Source organism: Mustelus asterias, chromosome 20, assembly GCF_964213995.1.
Source record: "Mustelus asterias chromosome 20, sMusAst1.hap1.1, whole genome shotgun sequence".
NCBI classification, from domain to species: domain Eukaryota; kingdom Metazoa; phylum Chordata; class Chondrichthyes; order Carcharhiniformes; family Triakidae; genus Mustelus; species Mustelus asterias.
The window spans coordinates 62,343,992-62,367,371 of NC_135820.1; positions in this window are offsets into that span (position 1 = coordinate 62,343,992).

A 23,380-nucleotide genomic window follows, 5' to 3' on the forward strand; every position below is an offset into this window, starting at 1 on the left:
ACAACGAGCACGGTAACTGCCATTGTCGCAAGACATTGTAGGAAATTACCGTGCCTTTACTGATCAATGTATTTAATCCTCTCAGTACTAATCATTTAGAAGGCACTTACAATGTCAATGTTCTGACCACGGTGCTGAGTGGGAAGTGCTGTATTATGTTCGTACATCTTGCTTGCGTTTCATGCATTGAGTTTGCAGATAGATGGAGCTGAAAGACAAGTACACAGGGAAATGACTCAATGCCATCGATTTAACTTGGCTGAGAGCTCTTGATTCAATCCTCCCCTTAGGCTAAAATCCGAAGCAGAGGTGCAAATTCTCCTGCAGCAACAGCGATGCAGTTGACTTCCTTCACGTGAAGCCACTTTGAGATGTCCCCCTGTAGAATATAGGTTCGTGGGGCGCACAGCCAAAGTGAGCAATGTATCAGAAATCATTGTCAACATTTGAGACCGAGTTAGATAGGTAGCTGAAACAAAGAGGAATACATAGGAGGGTGGTAAACAGATATGGAAACAGAATGGACACTTGTGATTGAGGTTCACGTGGAGAGGAAAAACACGAGGATCAGCTGGTGTTTCAGTCTTGTAATTACTATCAAATATGAGGAGCTCTATAGAATGTAAAGTGTGGGTGTAATTCTCGCAATAAAAGAGGGTCACATTCAACGTGCACATAAAACCTACTAATCCTTACGTACAGTGAGATCCATCTCTGGAGGTGAATTCAGGCAGCAGCTGATAAGATAATTGAATTCACGGATCAATATATTAGAAATTAGCAGTCTCTGATATGTACAGCGGATCCCCAGTGAATACTGCAGCATTGAACGGCATTGCAGCAAGTAATTAAGAAAGCAAAAGGAAATTTTATTCTTCATTGCTAAAGGGATGGAGTTTAAGAACAGCGAAGTTATGTTGCAGCAGTATAAGGTGCTGGTGAGGCCACACCTGGAGTGATGTGTACAGGTCTCCTTACTTCAGAAAGAATATACTGGTGCAGAGGAGATTCACTAGGTTGATTCCCGAGTTGACAGGGCTGGCTTATAGAAGACGCACAGAACATAGAAACCCTACAGTACAGAAAGAGGCCATTCGGCCCATCGAGTCTGCACCGACCACAATCCCACCCAGGCCCTACCCCCATATCCTGACATATTTACCCGCTAATCCCTCTAATCTACGCATCCCAGGACACTAAGGGGCAATTTTAGCATAGCCAATCAACTTAACTCGCACATCTTTGGACTGTGGGAGGAAACCGGAGCACCCGGAGGAAACCCACACAGACACGAGGAGAATGTGCAAACTCCACACAGACAGTGACCCAATCCAGGAATCGAACCCAGGTCCCTGGAGCTGTGAAGCAGCAGTGCTAACCACTGTGCTACCATGCCGAGGAGAAACTTGAGTAAACTGGGACTATACACATTGGAATTTAGAAGAATGAGGGGGGATCTTATAGAAACATATAAAATTATGAAGGGAGTAGATAAGAGAGAAGCAGGATTAGGGGGCATAGCCTCAAAATAAGGAAGAGCAGATTTAGGACTGAGTTGAGGAGGAACTTCTTCACCCAAAGGGTTGTGAATCTGTGGAATTCCCTACCCAGTGAAGCAGTTGCGGCTACCTCATTGAATGTTTTTAAGGCAAAGATAGATGGATTTTTGAACAGTAAAGGAATTGAGGGTTATGGTGAGTGGGCAGGTAAGTGGAGCTGAGTCCACAAAAAGATCAGCCATGATCTTATCGAATGGTGAAGCAGGCTTGAGGGGCCAGATGGCCTACTCCTGTTCCTGATTCTTATGTTCTTATGTATGATTAACTGGCCAGTCTCTCCCCTCAGATGAACTGCTCAGGGTGCTTGTGTTTTTATTTTACATTTTTTTGTGATTTTGCACATTGATTGCTTTCAGTCTTAATCATTTCCATTCTGAATGGAACACTATTCAACTGCTTAATATGCTGGTGAGCATGCAATAGCAATGCACAGCAGTGCAGTCATCAAATGATCCTCAGGATCCTTCACAGTTGACTAGTTGGGGCCAGTAAAATAAAATTAGAAGCTCATTAGTAATGCCATTACCCATTCACATGCTAGAATGAGCAAATTAATTGCTACAACTGCACAAATACTCTCTCTACAGTGGGGGAGCTTCTGTTGAAACAATCACCACAAATGTACTGTTACAATACCTGAGCAGGGAACATGAAAGTTGGGAGAGAGATGAATTCTTTCAAGGGTCCTCCCTTACTTCCACTCATCCACGAAAGCTTCAGTGAAAATGCGAGGGAAACGCTGGCAAAACTTGGCATTCAAGCAGCTTTTCTGAAGTTCCTGCAGCTCTTCCAGGAGAGACAAGAATAAGGAACAGGCTGCAATGGATTTTCTTCAAACTGTGATGTGGAAAAGTACTTCCACTACTATTTTTATATAATGGGAAAAGATTATAATAGGTATATTTCTGGCTATTGGTTCGATGGAAAATGGAGACTGGAAAAAGCCATGAAGAATCCCAACCTTCCTTTCATGCCAAGTATTTTACCCAGGCCTTCTCACCACCCGATCACGGTAAGCCCACACATTTACCATGGCTAATCCATCTAACCTGCACATCTTGGAACGCTAAGGGGCAATTTGGCATGGCCAATCCACTTAACCTGCACATCTTTGGAGTGCGGGAGGACACCGGAGCAGCCAGAATAAACCCAGGCAAACACGGGGAGAACGTGCAAACTCCTCACAAGGCTGGAATCAAACCCAGGTCCTTAGAGCTGTGAGGCAGTAATGTTAACCATTGTGCCACCATGCCACCACGCCGGCTGTGCGATTGTTTTAATTTATAGGCAGCTGACAATTCCTGAAATCTAAGTAGTGGGTTCTTCCAAATTGAAGATGCCTTTTTCTGGGATACAAAAAGGAGATATATGTTTAAATAAAGGATCCTGAAAATTTCAAAGTAATTAGTTTGATTAAGAAACAGCGTTCTCCCATTTTGAGACAGGGGTGGGATTTTCTGGTCACGCTCGCCCCAATGCTGGAAAATCCCACCCGAAGTCAACGGACCTTTGCATGGTCTGTGTCCCACCTGCTACGATTCCCATGGCCAACAGGATGGGAATATTCCACTCTAGAGCTGGGATTTTCTGATCTTGTTCGCCCTCATCACCACTGCCAGTGAGAATAAAGAATTTGGCACTCAGCCAAAACTCCATTCACTGCAGCGGGGCCAGAGAATTCCAACCAGGAGCGAGGTCAGAGAATTCTGGCCTAAACATCCTGAAGGGGGCGGGAACATGGAATGTTTCTCGCTGTGGAGGCTGCTGGGAAAACACGCCAAATCTTCCAGTCCCAACCTCATTAAGAATGTATCTGGGTGTTTCACGCTGTAGTCAGTGGGGAAGACCTGAATGGCGCATAGATCATCGTCATGCCCAGGTGCAATATTGATAATGCATCCAACATCACTGACCCACTATTGAAGAAAGAAGATGGACCACTTGAAAATGAAGATTGATCTCTGGAAGCTATGATCAAAATGAATGGCGGAGTAGGCTCAAAGGGCCAAGTGGCCTACCTCTGTTTCTACTTTCTATGTTTCTATGGATGCCCGCTGAGACCAGAGGATTGACCTCCTGAGGACGAAAATGGTTCTCCTGGAACATTCTGAGGCTGGAAGGTGGACCTCCTCCAGGATACCAAATCTGGAAGGCCCACCTGCAGATGCACCCCTGACCCACTGCTGCTGTTCCAGGGTCCAGGGTTGTGGGTGGCTTCTATCCTGAGTTCTGGAGAGAGCCCCAGGCATTGTACAGATGTGACACGACATCTGTATGCCATGTTGTTCCGAACGTGTTTCACGATGGGGTGTTTTCCCACTGGCACCATGGAAGGTCGGGCTTCCATCCCATTAATGGGATGCAAATAAGGTTCACATTAGCCTCTGTTGGGTTTACTGATCCACCATTGCAGACACCAGCAGAAAATCCCGCTGTAAATTCACACCGGCGTGAAACCAATTTCAGAGCCTCCCCCTCCCCCATATTGTCCCACCATGCCCATTATCGAACCAGCCAGTGGGAGCTTGGAAGAATTTGTCCATTGAGTTTAAACTCCGGAAAAGGAGAATAATTGGTTTGAATTTCTGAAGAAAAAGTGCAGATTAACCAGGGTCAGACAATGGTAAAATAAGTTCAAAAGCACCCCAATATTATTCAACGTTAGATTTCAGAGTTGCAATGTTTTGCTAGCTGGAAAAATTAGATGAATAAATATCTATTGAAAATAGAAACCACTTTAACCTGTGATTATCCCTCTCTCCACTTGCACAGTTTATACCTGCAAAGACTTGATTAGCTGTAAAGACTTGCATTCCAGCCATTCTTCACATTCCAATCTATAACTATCTTGCAACTGTGTCTATATATGCCATGTTTGTGAACCTACCTCTCCACTCACCTGATAAAGGAGCAGTGCTCCGAAAGCTCGAGATTCCACCTATTGGACTTTAACCTGGGGTTGTGAGACTTCTTACTGTGCTCACCCCAGTCCAATGCCGGCATTAATCCACATTATTGAAAATATATATTATGCGCTTGTTCATTTTTCTAAATTTAATCATCTAAATATTGCTGAAAAAGTCATCTCATCAAAGTTTTCCATCTTGCACTCATCAGATGAAAAACTTTGACAAAATGTATTTTTTTCAGCAATGCTTAAGTAGTACTACCAAACAACTATTAATATTTTAAACTTATAACATGCTCTGACATAACACTCCCACTCTCAAAGACAGGAAGGAACTTGCAAAGGCATTGGATAAATTACTGTTGAAAAGCAATTCCCAGACTGTGATTTTTATTTTATCACTGCAGACACAGCACTGAGAACTAATAGCAAGGCTGGAATAAAAAATATTAAGTGATTGGGACCAACACATCTGAAATGTGTGGCGGGTCTATTAATAGCATCAGGCAATGAGTTGCACATGTTGATCAGTTGAAGGCACGATGGGTATAAAGCAAACAGTTTATTTACTCAGCAGATAGTCTATTTAAATCGTGCACAATATCAAACAGTCTGTTTTACAGAGCCAATTTAAAAAGAGGCTGCAGGAATGACAGCAAACAAAAAACTCATTACTGAAACTACTGCAACACCTCCCAGTAAAAGCAGGATTAATTCTTCAGAATGCAGAGTGATTACATTATCCAAATTCGAGGAGTGGTGATCATCGATGGATTGCCACTCTGCTTCTATGTTTTTGCACAGTGTTGGAGCTCCGCACTCCTGGCCAGGACCTCCGAACCAGGCCTCTGCAGAAATGTGGAGCATATCTGTTCTCGGAGTACATTGTAGTGCAAGACTGTCAGGGAAGCCAAGCCACACCCTCTTTTTACAGCATTCAGTAATACACTAGAAAGCTCTGGGACATTTAAATAGCTTTTAAATAGGGCTGTGAGGAAGTGAGGTCAGGCAAGTCAGCGAGGGGGCAAGTCGGAGGGTCAGTGGGGGTTGAGGTCAGAGAGGAGTCAGGGTTGAATGCTCAGGGGATGTACGGTGGCACAGTGGGTAGCACTGCTGCCTCACAGCGCCAGGGACTCGGGTTCGATTCCAGCCTCAGGTCACTGTCTGTGTGGAGTTTGCACATTCTCCCCATGTCTGCGTGGGTTTCCTCCCACAGTCCAAAGATGTGCGGGTTAGGTGGATTGGCCATGCTAAATTGTCCCTTAGTGTCAGGGGGACTAGCAGGGCAATTATGTGGGGTTATGGAATAGGGCCTGGGTGGGATTGTGGTCGGTGCAGACTCGATGGGCCGAGTTTCCTTTCTATGATTCTATGATGTCACAGCTTCATCTTCATCCTGGCTGCGAATAGCCGTGTCATTAAATGCAGCCTTAAAATATGTGAGCAGAAATAATTTTGGGAAGTCGGGGAGAGAGGGGGGCTGGTCAGTGGAGAGTTGCAAGGGGGGTAGTATGCTCACCCAAAAGTTAGACATGGTTTTTCCCCAGTCCAAGTCTGACTCTAACTCAGAGTTCTGGCTGGAATGTTACGGCCGTTCACCCCAGTGGGAATTTTTCCTCCTGCTGCAGTGAACGGAGGTTTGGCTGGGCGCCAGATTCTCCGACTTCGCTGCAGCGGGAGCGTGGCGTGAATGGCTGGTAAGGTCATGCCCAGAGACCTTTTTTGGATGATGCCAGGGAACAGGGGAATTACCCATCGGAAGTTAAACTTCCCAGGCAATTCCCACAGCATTCTTGCATTGGGTCCTCCAAGGCATCCCATAATGCATCTTCTGGGGTACAACCGGTCTCCATCCATCCAGAGGCCAGAAGATCTGCACCATTCTTTCTTCAGCATAATGTAACAGGAGGGAGAATATTGACAATATTAATCACGTGACTAAAATCAATCCTTGTGGCTGGCAGCAGTGTGGTCTCCAAGCACGATTCCTGGGGGAAATTATCCAATCATTTCCATTCTGGGATGTGAATAGTCGTGTCGCTAAATGCAGCCTGAAAATATGTGAGCAGAAATAATCTCGGGTAAGAAGTTTAGAAACTCAGAAACGTAGCAGTGCTCAAGTTCATTTGAGTTTGATGCTAGTCCAGAGGGGTAGTTCCTTGTTGAGGATGAGGGCTGGGCTTTTCAGTTGGGATCAGGAGAATGTGCGAGTGTGATTTGAAAATTGCTTTCCCAGAGGGTAACATTGAATCTGACTTCCTCCGTAATGTGACACGATTTTGGAAGGAAGGAGGGAAGGGGAATCTGATCATCTCCAATTAACAGCCCATTAAGCTCCTCGAGGAACTCGTTAACGGGCTGGGCTGGAGGGAATAAGAAGGTAATGTTCAAAGATCAGATCACCAAATCCGAAAAATTAGCTTGCAGCAGTTGGGTTCAAAGGAGTTGGAAGTTAAAATTTTCTTCCGACGTGGAAAGGTTTTGGGAGCTGGGGCCTTTTGCACCAGATCATAGAATCATAGAATCCCTACAGTGGAGAAGGAGGCTATTCGGCCCATCGAGTCTGCACTGACCACAATCCCACCCAGGCCCTATTCCCGTAATCCCACATATTTACCCTGCTAATCCTCTGACACTCGGGGCAATTTAGCATGGCCAATCAACCTAAGCTGCACATTTTTGGACTGTGGGAGGAAACCAGAGCACCCGGAGGAAACCCACGCAGACATGGGGAGAACGTGCAGACTCCATGCAGCCAGTGACCCGAGGCTGGAATTGAACTTGGGTCCATGGCATTGTGAGGCTGCAGTGCTAACCACTGTGCCACCGTCCCGCCCCATGTGCATTGTCTCCCATTTGACCTTTTGCCCACTTCTATGCATGGTGACACTGCTCATCCTCGGAGGTGTTGCCTGCTCTCTTCTGAAAGACAGTGACGTATCCTGCCATGGCTGCCATCTGCCCCAAGTTGCTCATTCAGCAGGCAACCCCTTCCTCCTGGTTATGCCTGGCACCACTAATTGGATACTGAGCATATGGCCGGCCCAGTGAGACCATTTACATTTAAAGGTAGCGTTGCGGCCCAGAAATGATTCCCGACCCCGGTTTGAAAATCAAACCTACTGTCTTTCAGATGAAAGGATCGAGGGAGACACAGTGTGGTTTGAATCAACAGAGGCTTTCTTGCCAATAAGAATAATATATACAACAAGATCAGACGGAAGTACAATGCGACTGCTGTGTTCGATTCCCTGGCTCCAACCGCGAATGCCCCCCTCGACCCACAGCCCTGCCGATTGGCTCTGCTTCTTGCCATGGCAATCCAGAGGGTCCGGATCATGTGGCCCTCGGGAAATGCCCCCCCCCCCCCCGCCCCTCTCCCACCACCCCCTCACAGCCCCTTAAAGGGCCACATTGCTACAAAGGTGGATGTAAACGTTTTCTTGGCACTGTTCAAAAAAAGAGTACAATGCTCGCTCACATCCTGGCCAACAATCTTCTTTCAACCAGAACCATCAAATGAAGTGATCTGGTTATTCATTCAAATGCTGCTTGTGGGATCTTGCAATGCTATAATTTTATTTGCAAATGTCATTGAAAATAGTTGAAATGATCGATAAAGTGTATTAAAATGATGAACTATAGATTCCGGCCTGCTCGAAGCAATGGGAGATTTCCTATGTTGTTGGTAGCTGAGTACTTTGATAGAAAATCAGGATGGCTGCGCAGTTTTTAATGTTTGCCTTAAAGAAATGAAATCTGTTCATAATGCTTCATGAATAATCAAAAGGGAAACATTAAATATGAGAGGTCAGTCTAAAATTGGTTCTATTGTGTTATATTTTGCCAGGTCTTGCTTCTGAAAATGATGGATTAACAGTTTTCTAATTTTACATATTTTTAGATTATGGCATCATTAACATCAATTTGAAATGTCCACGTCTGTATAGCTTTTGTGATATTAGTGAGGTGACATTACATTTAATGTTGTTAATTATTAGACAAACAACAGCAACTTGCACTGCTGTTATGCCTGCTGCAGATCAAAGATGTGTGGGTTAGGTTGATTGGCCATGCTAAATTGACCTTAGTTTCAGAGGGAATAGCAAGGTAATATGTGGGGTTATGGAGATGGGGTGGGATTGTTGTCAGTGCAGGCTTAGATGGGCCGAATGACCTCCTTCTGTACTGTAGGCATTCTATGATTCTATGGACACAGAAATGCAGTGCTTCACGTGAGTTTATATAGTCGGGTGATGAGCCAAAGAATGCCATATTAGTAGCAGGGATGTTCAATTGAAGATGATTGGGCTGAGGACACTGCCCTGAAGAACTTCTGAAGTGATGCCCTGAAGCTGAGATGATTAACCTCTAACAACCATCTTCCTTTGTGCTAGGTATGACTCTGACCAGCAGAGTGCTTTCTCCCTGATTCCCACTGACTCCAGCTTTACTGGGTCTCTTTGATGCCACACTCGGTTAAATGTTGCCTTGATGTCAAGGGCAGTCACTCTCACCTCACCTTTGAAGTTCGGCTGTTTTGAGCGTGCTTGAACCAAGGCTGGAATGAGGTCAAGAGCTGAGTGGCCCTGGCAGAATCCAAAGTCAGCATCAGTGCGCAAGTTATTGCGAAGCAAGTGCCACTTGATAGCACTGTTGATGACCCCTTCCATCACTTTACTGATCATCGAGAGCAAACTGCTGGGGCAGTAATTGGCAGGATTGGATTTGTCCTGCTTTTTGTGTACAGGACATAAACAGGCAATTTTCCCCTTTGCTGGCTGGATGCGTTACTCTGTATTGGATCAGCTTGGTAAGGTGTGTGGCAAGTTTCGGTCTACAAGTCTTCAAAACTATTGCTGGAATACTGTCAGGGTCTTTAGCCTTTGCAGTAACCAGTGCTTTCAGCCGTTTTTTGGTATTATGTGGAGCAACTCAAATTGGCTGAAACAGATGGCTGTGATGCTTGGGAACCTCCAGAGGAGGCCGAAATAGATCACCCACTCAGCACTTCTGGCTGAAGATTGTTGCAAATGTTTTAGCCATATCTTTTGCACTGATGTGCTGGGCTCCTCCATCTGCGAGGATGGGGATAGTTTGGGCATAGCAGGACTGGTGAAAGTTAGAGAAGTCAAGAATTATAGATACAGGTGGCTATTTTAAATCTGAGGCATTGGTGGATGTAGGTCAGCAAGGACAGGAATGATGAATCAACAGGACCTGGTGCAGAATAGAATAGGATTGCAGAGTGTTGGATGAGCAGAAGGTTATGGATAATGAAGAATGGCCAGGTGGAGTCTACAGACATGGATAAGTTTATCAACAGGAGCTGGACTAAGGTAGGGACAGACTATGTGATATCACAGAGCTGGTATAAAGCAGTCTTTTCAATGGAGGATAAAAAGGGTTGGAAGTTTGTGTCATGGTCAAAATGGACGCCCAGGCTGCAAACAGTTTGGCTTAGTCTAAGACAGTGCAGGAGCAAGGGATTAAATCAAAAGAAAGGGCATAGAGTTTGTGATAGGGCTGCAGAAGATCGCTCCAATTTCTCCAGTATTTAAATGGGGCTGGATGTCAGAGATGCAGTCTAATGACAAAGGAGCAATGGAGGAATCAAGTCGAGTTATGGAAGGGTAGAGTTAGCTGAGCAAATTTTTGACAGCTGATCCTATGCTTTTGGATGACATCTCCAAATACAGCATGCAGATAAGGGAATGGAGAGAGCCAAGGATTAATTCCAGAGTCTCCCAATAATCTATACAGGGGTGGGAACAGAGCCATTGCTGGAAATGCTCTGTCTACGATTACATCGGTAAGAATGGGACCAACTAAATTCATTACAGAATGGAAGAGACACATTGTGGGAGCAGAGCGCAGTTGGCTGAATGATGTGTGGCCGACTGAAGAAGAAAGAGAAGGAACAAAATGCCATCATGGAGGTTGCCATTTGTGATGTTGCTTATGATGATTTGTGGTGTGGCAGGGCGGAAACCTGATTGGAGAGCTTTTGCAGAAAGTTGGGGGAAAGATAAGCATGGAGTTGGGAAATTAAACATGTCCAAGGACTTTGGGAGATGAAGGAGAGGTTTGAGAGGGGTGCTGAGATAGAAGGTGAGATTATTGAAGAACGGATTGATGATGGCACTTTTGACAGAGAAAAGCACAGTATCTGAAGAAGGGAATCATTTGCATTATCACCTAGCTTGTGGGCCAGGAAGGTAAATTGAGTGATCAGCAAATTAGTGGAAACCAAGGAGGGAAGGTGACTAGAAACTAAAAAGAAAGAAACATAGAAACATAGAAGATAGGAACAAGAGGAGGCCATTTGGCCCTTCAAGTCTGCTCTGCCATTCATTACGATCATGGCTGATCATCCAACTCAATAGCCTAATCCTGCTTTCTCCCCATAACCGTTGATCCCATTCGCCCCACAAAGAAGCACCACAACATGCTCATGGGATTCTTTTCTCACCCTTGGAGTTGAAGACTCATTTATTTTCCAATGTTAAAGGTAAGAAAATTGATTTTGTTCAGTGGATACCTCTAGCCATTCTCACTGCAGAAGATGCTAACACTCCTTTGGAATAAAACTGTTTTTGCTCAATTGTAGAGTTTCTTAAATTATATATCACAGATAAATTACAGTTTCTGTAACCTGAGATCTGAGTTAATATAATGCCAAAGGATTGCAGCTATTGTTTTTCCCCAGGTGATTGCTCTTGTATCCTTGGCTTGGTTTTATTTTTCTGTGACCGTATTGTGTAAGCTGTCTTCAACTCTGCGCTCGGATTAATTTGAACAGTTTTGCATGAGGTTCAGCGATTAAACCAAAAACAAAAAATGCTGGGGAAACTCAGCAGCTTTGGCAGCATCTGTGGAAAGAGAAATAGAGTTAGCGTTTCGAATCTGCAGCATTCTTCTTTGGAGCTGATTCAGGGTTATTAAACTGTTGCTCATTCATAGCTAATGGGTGTACGTTCTAAACCAAAGACTTTGGTTTGAAGAATCTGTTGAAAATATGTATGATGTAAGATTGCATGAAATGTGCTGGGCAGAACTAGGCCACTTGGCCCACCTGGTGAAGATTTATGTTCTATATCAGCTTCCTCTCACCCCTTCCAGCGAGCCTTTTGATTTATTTCTCCCTCCTGTGTTTACTCTAGCTTCCCCTTGAGTGTATTTATTATATTCACCTGAGCTGCTAGTGTACTAGCAAGTTCCACTCTCTTAGGTAAAACCTTTGGAACTATTAGTGCTTACCATGACATCTTTGAATTCCTTTACTATTTTATTAATTTATTTTTGTTTTTTCATGCGCTTTGCTATATAGCAACTATGTGCAATGAAAGATGACAGATGATCTAATTGTGATCATTGAACAGAACCATAGAATCCCCACAGTGCAGAAGAGGCCATTCAGCCCACCGAATCTGCATCGACTCACTGACAGAATTGATGGGATTTTACTGCCTTGCTCGAGCGAGACCGGAAGTTCCCGCCTGAGGTCAACGGATATTTCCAATGTCTGCCCCTCGCCTGCTCCGATTCTGTGGGAGGTGTGGCGGTATAGTGGCACAGTGGTTAGCACTGCTGCCTCACAGTGCCAGGGACCCGAGTTCGATTTCCGGCTTGGGTCACTGTTAGTGTGGAGTTTGCACGTTCTCCCCATGTCTGCGTGGGTTTCCTCCGGGTGTTCCGGTTTCCTCCCACAATCTGAAAGACGTGCTGCTTAGGTGCATTGTCCCGAACAGGCTCCAGAGTGTGGCGACTAGGGGAATTTCACAGTAACTTCATTGCAGTGTTAATGTAAGCCTTACTAGTGACTAATACATAATCATTAACTTTAAAATTCCAGCCAGTATCTTACCTCTCTCTCCTGCCAAATTCCCTTAATACCCACCTTTCCCATGGCTAATCTATCTAACCTCAGGGGCAATTTAGCATGGCCAATCTACCTAACCTACACGTCTTTGGACATGCTTTTTAATGTCGTGTTGCATTAATAGTAATGCAGGTTTTTTTTGCTAATTCTGAACTTACTGTCAAGGAAATGCAGATCAGATTTGCTTTTGAAGACTCTCTCTCTTTACCTTAACATTGACAAACTGCTGGCGTGAATATTTTACTTTGCTTACTCAGCACTACACTTAAAGCTTTGAGGTTCCAACTTTAATACACCATTTGTCGCATTTGTATGGAGTCAAATAGATGTTCACTTGTCCCAGAAATAAAAGGTTACATAATTGTATAATGCTGAACTTATGTTTGCCGTAAATAATTTCATTGCACCAGGAACTAGCTGATTTATCACTAATTTTTCAAATAGAAAATAAGCAATTGTTGCCATGACAGTACACAATGCAGCGTAACTTGAAATGTGTTGCATCATCTGCTTTAGATTGTCAGCCTGAAACCGAGTATCCTCTGTTTTTGAACTGAATGAGAGTGGGATTCGTATGTTTCTGTTGGGGTCTGGGTAACCTGACAAAGTAACAGGATACCAGGGAGGAGGGTGATTTTCATGGGCAATATTTTTACATCGTTGGTTGCTCCATCCCCTAATGTGGATAGAGTCCATTGCCAGGGTGCGGCACGGTGGCACAGTGGTTAGCACTGCTGCCTCACAGCGCCAGGGATCCGGGTTCGATTCCCAGGTTGGGTCACTGTCTGTGTGGAGTTTGCACGTTCTTCCTGTATCTGCGTTGGTTTCCTCTGGGTGCTCCGGTTTCCTCCCAAGGCCGAAAGATGTGCTGGTTAGGTGCACTGGCCATGCTAAATTTTCCCTCAGTGTACCCGAACAGGCGCTGGAGTATGCCGACTGGGGGATTTTCACAGTAACTTCATTGCAGTGTCAATGCAAAACTACATGTGACACTAATAAATAAACATAAACTTAAAGGAACCTAAAAGCCATGAATGTGGTACGCAGTTCCATTGTTACATCCAATGATCACACTCCTAAGTGATTCCACAGAAAAGGAAAGACAGGACCAATACTCGGGCAATGCCCCCCGTGTGGTCATGGGACAGATGTGAAAGGTCCAAAGCATATTGCACCTGTCCTGGCCTCAGGATGCTGGTATTTCATGGGCCAGATTGTGTTCTGAATTGATCCGCACTGCAGACCCGTCTACAGACAGGGTCTTGTCCATGGAAATGGAGGTGGAAATGAAAAGAGGCTGCAGGTCTGATTATGAACATCAGAGTTTGCTGATACAGACCTTTCAGTCTATGGGGATTGAAGCACAGAGACTAACAGAAGGTTCTGCAGGCTGCACTGTGCCTGGGAAGCACTTTGGTGACATGAGGAACCTGAAGTGGGAGGACTGGGAATGTGAACATCGCAGAATTGTTACAGCGCAGGAGGCCATTTGGCCCATCATGGCTGCACCAACTTTCCAAATGAACATTTTGACATAATGCCAGGTCCCCAGCCTTTCCCCCAAGCCCCTGCTGATTACTTCTATTCCAGTAATCATCTAATGTGCTCCTGGATGCTTCAACTGAACCTGCCAACGCCACACTTCCAGGCAGTGCATTCGAGACCCCAGACATTTGCTGTGTGAAAAAGTCCTCGGAACATGAATCCAATGGAGTTCTTGTTCTGTATCTGTGTAGGTGCACAAGTTCAGCCTGTCTGTAAAGGCCTGAAGATCTGCAGTAATATAAAATAACAGGTCTTCACTCCTATTTATAAAAGCAAAATATTGCCAATGCTGGAACCAATTCCTCAGGTTCAAAGCACAGGAAATAGGAGTGAAGCAAAAATAGAAAATGCTGGAAAACCTCAGCAGGTCTGACAGCATCTGCTGGGAGAGAATAGAGCCAATGTTTCGAGTCTGGATGACCCTTCGTCAGACTCGAAATGTAGGCTCTATTCTCTCCCCACAGATGCTGAGATTTTCCAGCATTTTCTATTTTTGCTTCACTCCTATTTCCTGTGCTTTGAACTTGAGGAATAAGTACTCCCCAGGCACACACACTAAGAACATCAGCCATTGTACAGTTTTCTGACTGGCAACACCAAGGTAGATATTCATTTCTGGGCAGCTGAGGGGTGGTGCATGCCAGTTTTTTGCCCCTGGAGTGAGTGAAGAGACCAGAGCCATTTGAAACCTCGGCTTGTTTTATTGAGAACCGGTCAAATAGTGTCCCAGTGCAGCTCACTGGATTCAGAAGCTGCCCGGCCATCTTTAGGTTCTGAGGAGCATTTTGGGGCCTCATCATTTAGAACCGGTAAGGTGCATTCGAATGATTGTGATGTGGTTGAATGGTCCTCAAATGAGGAAGGAAATTAGACCCAGATAATTTTCTGATACCTACTAATCAGGAACAAATCACACCCACACTTGAAATTCTTCTATAACGAGCTGTTATGCGATTCCATTTAATGATGAAGAAGTGTTTCTTCTTTAGTTACTGAATGTTCCAGTTAATCATAGCCCTGAGTTCTGATATCCAAATTAAAAATAAACTGAATGTTGTGTGCATTATCTTTGTATGTATTTAAGTTTTGGAAATTCCCTGCCATGTAACAAACGGATCCTCATCTAATCAGCCTCTCGAGTAGACCAACAGGAAGACTGCTGTGCTTCTTGAGGCTGAAATGAATTTGACTTGCCTGCAGTCACTTCCAGAACAGAATGTTCAAATCAAAATATTTCAAATATCCACCCAGACCTGAAAGGTTTTCTGGCATCTTATGGGCCTAGCAAAATGCCCATGGGTGGCATGGTGGCACAGTGGTTAGCACAGCTGCTTCACAGCTCCAGGGACCTCAGTTTCATTCCTGGTTTGGGTCACTGTCTGTGCGGAGTCTGCATGTTCTCCCCGTGTCTGTGTGGGTTTCCCTCGGGTGCTCCGGTTTCCTCCCACAGTCCGAAAGAAGTGCTGGTTAGGTGCATTGACCATGCTAAATTCTACCTCAGTGTACCCAAATCGGCGCCTGAGTGTGGCGACTAGGGGATTTTCACAGTAGCTTCATTGCGGTGTTAATGTAAGCCTACTTGTGACACTAATAAATAAACTTAAAGAGGAATGGTGGGTAATTATTGAACTGTTTAAAGTTTTTTTTTCATTTCGTTGCAAATCAATTTGTGTATTAGCATCTTTCAGTGGAAATGGGGGTTTTACAAAGAGGCAAGTTCAGGTTCAGTTTGATCTGATTCAAATCAAAGCCATAAAAAGAAAGAAATATTTGCAATTGTGTAGTTCCTTTCATGAACTCAGGATGTCCCAAAGCACCTTAAAGAAAATGAAATACTTATGAAGTGTAGTCGCTGTTGTCACAGAGTAAATGTGGCAGCCAATTTGTGCACAGCAAGGCTACACAAACAGCAATGTGATCATTCTCCCTGTTTTATTAGTGAGGGTTGATTGAGGGATAAATATTGGCCAGTACAACAGGGAGAACTCCCCCGATCTTCTTTGAAATAGCTTTATGGGTTTGCCCAAGGAGTGGAAATGCTGGCATTGGACTGGGGTAAACACAGTAAGGAGTCTAACAACACCAGGTTAAAGTCCAACAGGTTTATTTGGTAGCAAACGCCACTAGCTTTCAGAGCGCTGCTCCTTCATCAGATGGAGTGGAAATCTGCTCTCAAATAGGGCACAGAGACACAAAATCAAGTTACAGAATACTGATTAGAATGCGAATCTGTTGGCTGCAGAGATTCGCATTCTAATCAGTATTCTGTAACTTGATTTTGTGTCTCTGTACGCCCTGTTTGAGAGCAGATTTCCACTCCATCTGACGAAGGAGCAGCGCTCCGAAAGCTAGTGGCGTTTGCTACCAAATAAACCTGTTGGACTTTAACCTGGTGTTGTTAGACTCCTTACTGTGTTTGCCCAAGAAAGCAGGCAGTTCTTCTGAAAGACTGCACTTCCAACAGTGCAACTCTTCCTCAGAACTGCATTGGAGTTTCATCCTTAGATACATGGTGCTCATGTCTCTGGAACGGGACTTCAACCCACGAATGTTTTACTCCACATGAGCCCTGGCGCATGAACATAAGAGGAGCAGGACTACAGCCCCTTCAGCTTGCTGTACCATTTCAGTGGATCATCGCTACCCTGCTTCACATTCCCATCCTATCCTCATATCCCTTGATGTCCAAAAATGTTTCAATCTCAATTTTGAAAATATGCAGTAATTAAGCACACATAGCCCACTGGCACAGAAAATTCTAAAGATTCACAACCCTCTGAGTGAATAAATTTCTCCTCATCTCAGTCTGAAATGGAAAATCTTTTATCCGTAGATCTAAACTCTCCAGTCAGGGGAGACAGGCTCTCAGCATCTGATTCAATAGAATCACCTCTCGTTCTCCTAACTGTCAGAGTATATAGGCCCAGTCTGTTCATTCTCTCCTCCCAGGACAATCCTTTAATCTCAGGAATCAATCTAATGAACCTCCTTAAAGCCACCTCGAAGGCAAGCGTGTCCTTTCTTGGGAGACCAGAACAATACATAATACTCAGTGGTGCGATCTCACCCCAAGTCTTATATAATCACGGTAAGACTTCCTTAATGTTATACTCCAAGCAAGAAGACAAGGCTAATTGCTAAAATCACTTGTATTTAATACAGAAATGATGTGGAAAAGTTTTTTTTTGTCCTTTTTAACGGTACATGACTTCGATGAAGTCCATTATTGTACAATATTGGAGTTCCAGTCTCATGTCACTAATTTTAATTTACTTTGTTCTCTGCTTTTTGACAATGGAAGTTGATATTTTTCATGAAATCATTGAATATTACTGAATAGAAGGAGAATATTTGGCCCATTGAGCCTGTCCCAGCTCTTGCAAAGAGCAATCAATTTTGGCTATTTTCCCATGTTTCTCTTGCCAACTATTGCGTCTGTTTCACCAATAATTTCCAGCATCATTTGCACATGAAGCAAAATATATTTATGTTATCATAAGCAACTTAGTGCATAGCTATCTCCGTGGAGATGCCACTATTTGTGACAATAGTTACTGGATTGGCACAGTTTCGTACAAAGAAATCAAAGAAGTCATGATGAAGCTGACTATTTTGTCCACGTCTTCACCACAGTGACATTTAGATTTGCTACCGACCAAAAAGTATCAAGGTAATAGCACAGGCAACTTTATAATTTTGGAGGTTGGAAGAACAGTAAGCAGTTTGCTGAACATTGCAAAATATCGATACTGCTGAATGTGGAAAATTAAGTAGCGGCCAGCAGCAAATTTGAAGTAAAACTAATCCCCCCCAAAATGCATCTTGGAAAGCCTTTCACTGAGATTGGCTTTTGATCCCCTCTCCCCAATAAAAAGTAAAACAGATTCAGATGAGTGATGCATTTTGGAACTAATTACTAATTCAAAACTTTAGGTCGAATAGTCTTGCTGTGTAATCAACATTGTGGTAGCAAGTTTGCAAAGACAAAAATCAAGTTGGAAAACCAGACACAAAAGGCAATCCAAGTGCATAGTTATTAAATTTTGACCATTCAAAGACAAGAGGAAAAGACTTATAGTAAATAGTGGGTTAGCACTGCTGCCTCACAGCGTCAGGGACCCGAGTTCAGTTCCCAGCTAGGGTGGCTGTCTGTGCAGAGTCTGCATGTTCTCCCCCTGTCTGCGTGGGCTTCCTCCGGGTGCTCTGGATTCCTCCCACAGTCCGAAAGACATGCTGGTTAGGTGCATTAGCCATGCTAAATTCTCCCTCAGTGTACCCGAACAGGCGCCAGAATGTGGTGACTAGGAGATTTTCACAGTAACTCCATTGCAGTGTTAACGTAAGCCTACTAGTGACACGAATAAATAAACTTTAAAAGCTTTATAGACTTTAAACAAAAAGGCTGCAAAACGCTACATTTTAAATCCATTTCATAGGATATACATAGGATGACTGGTAACAAAGGGGGAGCATCCAACACCACAAGAATTCTATTTGATTATATGATTTCTCATCTAAAACAAGTAGAAGAAATTATCATAATTTCGCAAGAAATATATCATGCCTCATAAATCTACCAGTATCATGTAGGTAGATAAATAAATGAGCTGCTGAGAGCTGTCTAATAAATATCATTTACTTAAAGGCATTTCATAGGTTCTATGTGTGAGGCTTCAAAGCAGATTCGGCTCTTTGGATTACTAGTTAATTAAATAGGTTAATTGAAAGCAGCTTCAGCAAAAGCTAATGTTAACTAGAAGAGGCTCTAGGGCAACAATTGAGTAAACCAGAATTTAATTTGTTTTCTTTTGAAAAAATTAACTTTTGGATGGAAAATTATTTGGGTCTTTAAAATGGTTAGGAATATAATATCAATGCAAGAAGATCATTTCACTTAGACTGGGATCATAAAGTAAAAATGAATAGGCCTCAGGTACGGTTAGATTTATGCAATCATCCACACCACGGAATATTGAATATATGGAATCAACAACTAGTAAAAACAATTTGTACTGAATTCATTAATCCATTTAATATCTATCTGCTGTAAGAAAAAGATTAAGAAGTACAAGGATAGGCCTGGAGGACTGAATTTTTTGATCATTCATCCTCAGGATAGAATACCTACAGTGCAGAAGGAGGCCATTCGGCCCATTGAGTCTGCACCGACCACAATCCCACTCCACATATTTACCCTGCTAATCCCTTGACACTAAGGGACAAGTTAGGATGGCCAATCCACCTAATCTGCACACCTTTGGACTGTGGGAGGAAATCGGAGCACCCGGAAGAAACCCATGCAGACACGGGGAGAATGTACAAACCTCCACACAGACAGTGACCCGAGGGTGAAATTGAGCCTGGGTCCCTGGCACTGTAAGGCAGCAGTGCTAGTCACTGTGCCACCGTGCCAATGTGGACTTCTCTGAAGTTGATATTTATTCTCATGCCGAGTTGCCTTGAGAGGTTGGTGGTAGACCACTTTTATGAACTGTATAGTTGCTGATAGACTACCTCCATGAAATGTAGCTGAGTGGCTTGTTGGGACTATGCAGGGGGTAGATCAGAGCCAACAACATATTGAACTGGGACGACATAGCATCCAGACCTGCTAAATACAACTTCTCTCCTTCCTTAAAGAACATCGATGAACCAACTGGATTTTGGAGGGCAATTTGACAGCATCATGGTCACTTTTACTGATAACAGCTTTTTAAAAAAATCAGATTTATTTTTAAAAACTGAATTCAAATTTCTAAAATATTATTTTGGACTCTGAGCCCACATTATCTGGATCATGAATTCAGGCCTTGCTACTTTTTGAAGTTTTACTACCTGAGTTTGACTTGACTTGCACTGTGATTTGGTAGAAATAGATTTGACTTGCAACTTGCAAGACTAAATGGGTTGAAATCACCTTGAACATAAAATTGAAGTATCTCTATTTTCCCTTTAATTAAGGACATTTTTAAAAAATCCCAGTTGGTGTTACTGCTGGACAGGAAGATTCCAGAATGGAACCCTGGCTCAAAAGATCACAACTTTTACTTTTTTTTAGAAAACATGGAGAAACAGAGTCACAGGACCAGCAATTAACTTTATATTAAAAAAAACCCTACATGTATTAATCATTAAAAATTTGATTATAATACAATGTTCCTCTATACCCCTCCATCCCTTAGGTTCACAAATGTATGCAGTTTTCAAAGATAACACCCCACTCTGAAACCAAATGGCTGATGCCACTCAACCAATCTTCTGAGGATTTATTCTCAAATTCCTCCCAGATGATTTTCATATGAATGTTTCAAAACTCCACTTTCAAAAAAGACATGCCTTAAAATCTCCTTTCAAATAATGCTTTCCAATAGCAAATTGTCAAGGTCTAGTCTGACTTCATAATATGGGGTTTCTGATCTTGTGCTTTAACACGTTGCGACCTGAATTGGACATATATCGCTGTTCCTTCACCTTGACAACAACAAACTGAAGCTCTTCATCTTTCAACAGTACCTTCCCAAATGAGCTGCAGCTGTTCAAAAAGAAGGCCCACCACTAACTAGTAATAGGGTAAATTGTGTTGGCCAATAAATGCTAACCTTGCCAGAGAGGTCCATGTCCTAAGAATTAATAAAGAAAAAGAAAAGCCTGGTGAATTCTTGTTGTTTTGACAGTTAACTGTAATTTGTTAACTATTTCCATTAACCCTTTTACTTTTGCACTCACATATACCTAGCCAGCAGCATTCATTAATTTTACTTCAAAATTTCCAGAAAGCTAATTGTCATCAACTTTATATAGATACAATGTCTGTGATGTTATGAGAAATGTTCGCTTCAATGATTGTCTTTTTTGAGAAAATAGCAGTAGGTAATAAATGCTGGAAATTGGATATTTACCATCTGATAAATATATCCTTGAAATTCTGTCAAAATAGTAGGACTATTCTCCACGATTTCTCAAATAGAAAAAATGTTGAATGCTACCCTCAGCTGGACTACCTGGAGGAGGTGTTACCCATGGTGAAGAAAGGAATATTGGAGCATGAGTCACACGGAGCTGTTGATCATTCCAAGTTGCCTTTTATAGAGTTATATTTCTGGAGAGAGAGAGAGAGAGGCAGGTCTGCAATTCTTCGTAAACAAACTGAAAACCCTTGTAATTTATGTGGATTTATTCTGATTGAAGTGTTACATGTTAGCCCTGCTACACTGTCCATCTATTGTCTTTCCTTACCAGCTCATTTAAAAATCTCTCCCCCCCGGCACTCACTTGCTTTGTACATGATTCCATGTGTACGTATGCCTACTATCCCCAATACATTTAGTCAGGCAAATCAGGTTTCATTGATGTACTTATGAGTCATATTGTTCTTGGTCTGTCTCTTGCTGATGGAATGACCTTTTGGATCAGAGTGTGCGTGCATGTAGAAGGTTTTTTCACACTGCTTCACTGTTGCTTGTCATCTAACCGTTTCCTAGTAACCTTTATAACTTCAGTTGTTTCTATGTTTGGTGCTCTGAATCTTAAAGAAACGCAGTGGATAACGATTTTCAATGAATGCTTTTACCAAGGTTTGGGATCTGTAGCCAGAAGGATAGTTCATAAATCCCGGGAGGTGATAATGCATCTGTACAAGGCTTTAATATGATCACATCTGGGGCACTGTGAACAATTTGATCACCTTAAAACATCAAGGACATCCAGCCACTACTAGCTGTGCAGAAAAGGGCAATCAAACTGAGCTGTAGTTTAAGGTATTTCAGGATTGAGAGGTGGTTAAAGAGCCTGGCACTGTGCAAGGAGTAGGAATTTTTGGCGATCATGACATGAAAAGATAAATTGAAACCCAATGATGTTTTTATTGTTATTAGTTGATTTCCTGTTGATGGGAACAGGGAATATTGGAAGTTAATTTATAGTTGGATTGGTTTTAAGCATTTCCATTTGTCAAACTGTCATTTTGTGCTGTTTTTGAATGTGCCACCAGTACAAGCCAACCTAAACTGTCCCCAGTACCATACTAAGGATTTGCTGGATCCAGCACAAAAGGCCCCTGTGAAACCACTATGTACCAATTACATGTTCTTTTTGATTTTAAGACTACAACTGTTCTTTTCCTCTCATTACTGTAGCCACTGTTGTCACTTTAGCACTTATCACCTCACTGCACAATGGGCACAGTGGTTAGCACTGCTGCCTCACAGCGCCAGGGACCCCAGGTTCGATTCCCAACTTGGGTCGCTGTCTGTGTAGAGTTTGCATGTTCTCCCCATGTCTGCGTGGGTTTCCTCCGGTGGCTCCAGTTTCCTCCCACAGTCCAAAGATGTGCGGGTTAGATGCATTGGCCATGCTAAATTGTCCCTTAGCGTCAAGGAGACTCGTGAGAGTAAATGCATGGGATTATGGGGATAGGGCTTGGGTGGGATTGTGGTTGCTGCAAACTTGATGGGCTGAATGGCCTCCTACACTGTAGAATTCTATGTCGATATATCGCAGATTATGTAAATGAACATGCATTTTTTATAGGTGGGCTGGGTACACTATTTTATTTAATCTAATGGGGTGTATCTTAACAGGTGAAAATGGGTCAAATGTTAACATCTTAAATATCTGAAATGCAATTTCACCCTGGATTTACAGGGGGCAGCACACCCACCTGACAACTCAAAGGAGCTGAGGACAGCTTTAGGGAGAAACACATTTATAAAACTGCTTGTGGGTCAGGAGCTATGGAAATGCTTCTCCTGCCAAGTTAACTCCCATCTGATGCCTCCCCAATTTAAAGATTCCAAGGATTGGGATCCCCTTTCAGCTGCACCACCCCTCACCAGTCTCTGAATAGAACCTCCTGTGTAACCCCGTCTTGAGGTTGACCCCTTACCTGGAGTCACACCACCTCCAGAGCTGTGAATTAGATCTACCCGCTCTTACAACATACTCTTGCGGCATGTTCTGGAATCTTCCGCACCTAACTGAAAACTGGCCTATTGATCAGACTAACAGTCTATTGTTTTTTGAGTCACCTGCCTGAACTCTTTTTTCTGATTTGGATTGATTCCCAATTCTGAAGCATCTTTGGGCGTTATTATAATTTAAAGGAACTCCTATATTTTCCCACTTCAATTATTAAAGTAAATTATATAAAGCAATTATTGTTTTTTTCATCTATTGAGTAAGTACTCGATAGTTGCCTCGGATGTCAGTTTTATGGATACTTTTGTAAGGTTGTATCTATTTGCCATTATGATATTGTCTTGAGGGCTGACTGAATGCTCACCATCAGCAGGGGCTCGCCCACCAGTCTAAAGGCATGAACATGGTATATAGGTCAAGTTCCCCATTGGCAGCACTTATTGAAAACTCGGCCTATATGTAACTGGCAAGTTCCATGTCGGTTTGATACTGAAGGGTGGCACAGTGGCGCAGTGGTTAGCACTACTGCCTCACAGTGCCAGGGACCCGGGTTCGATCCCCGACTTGGGT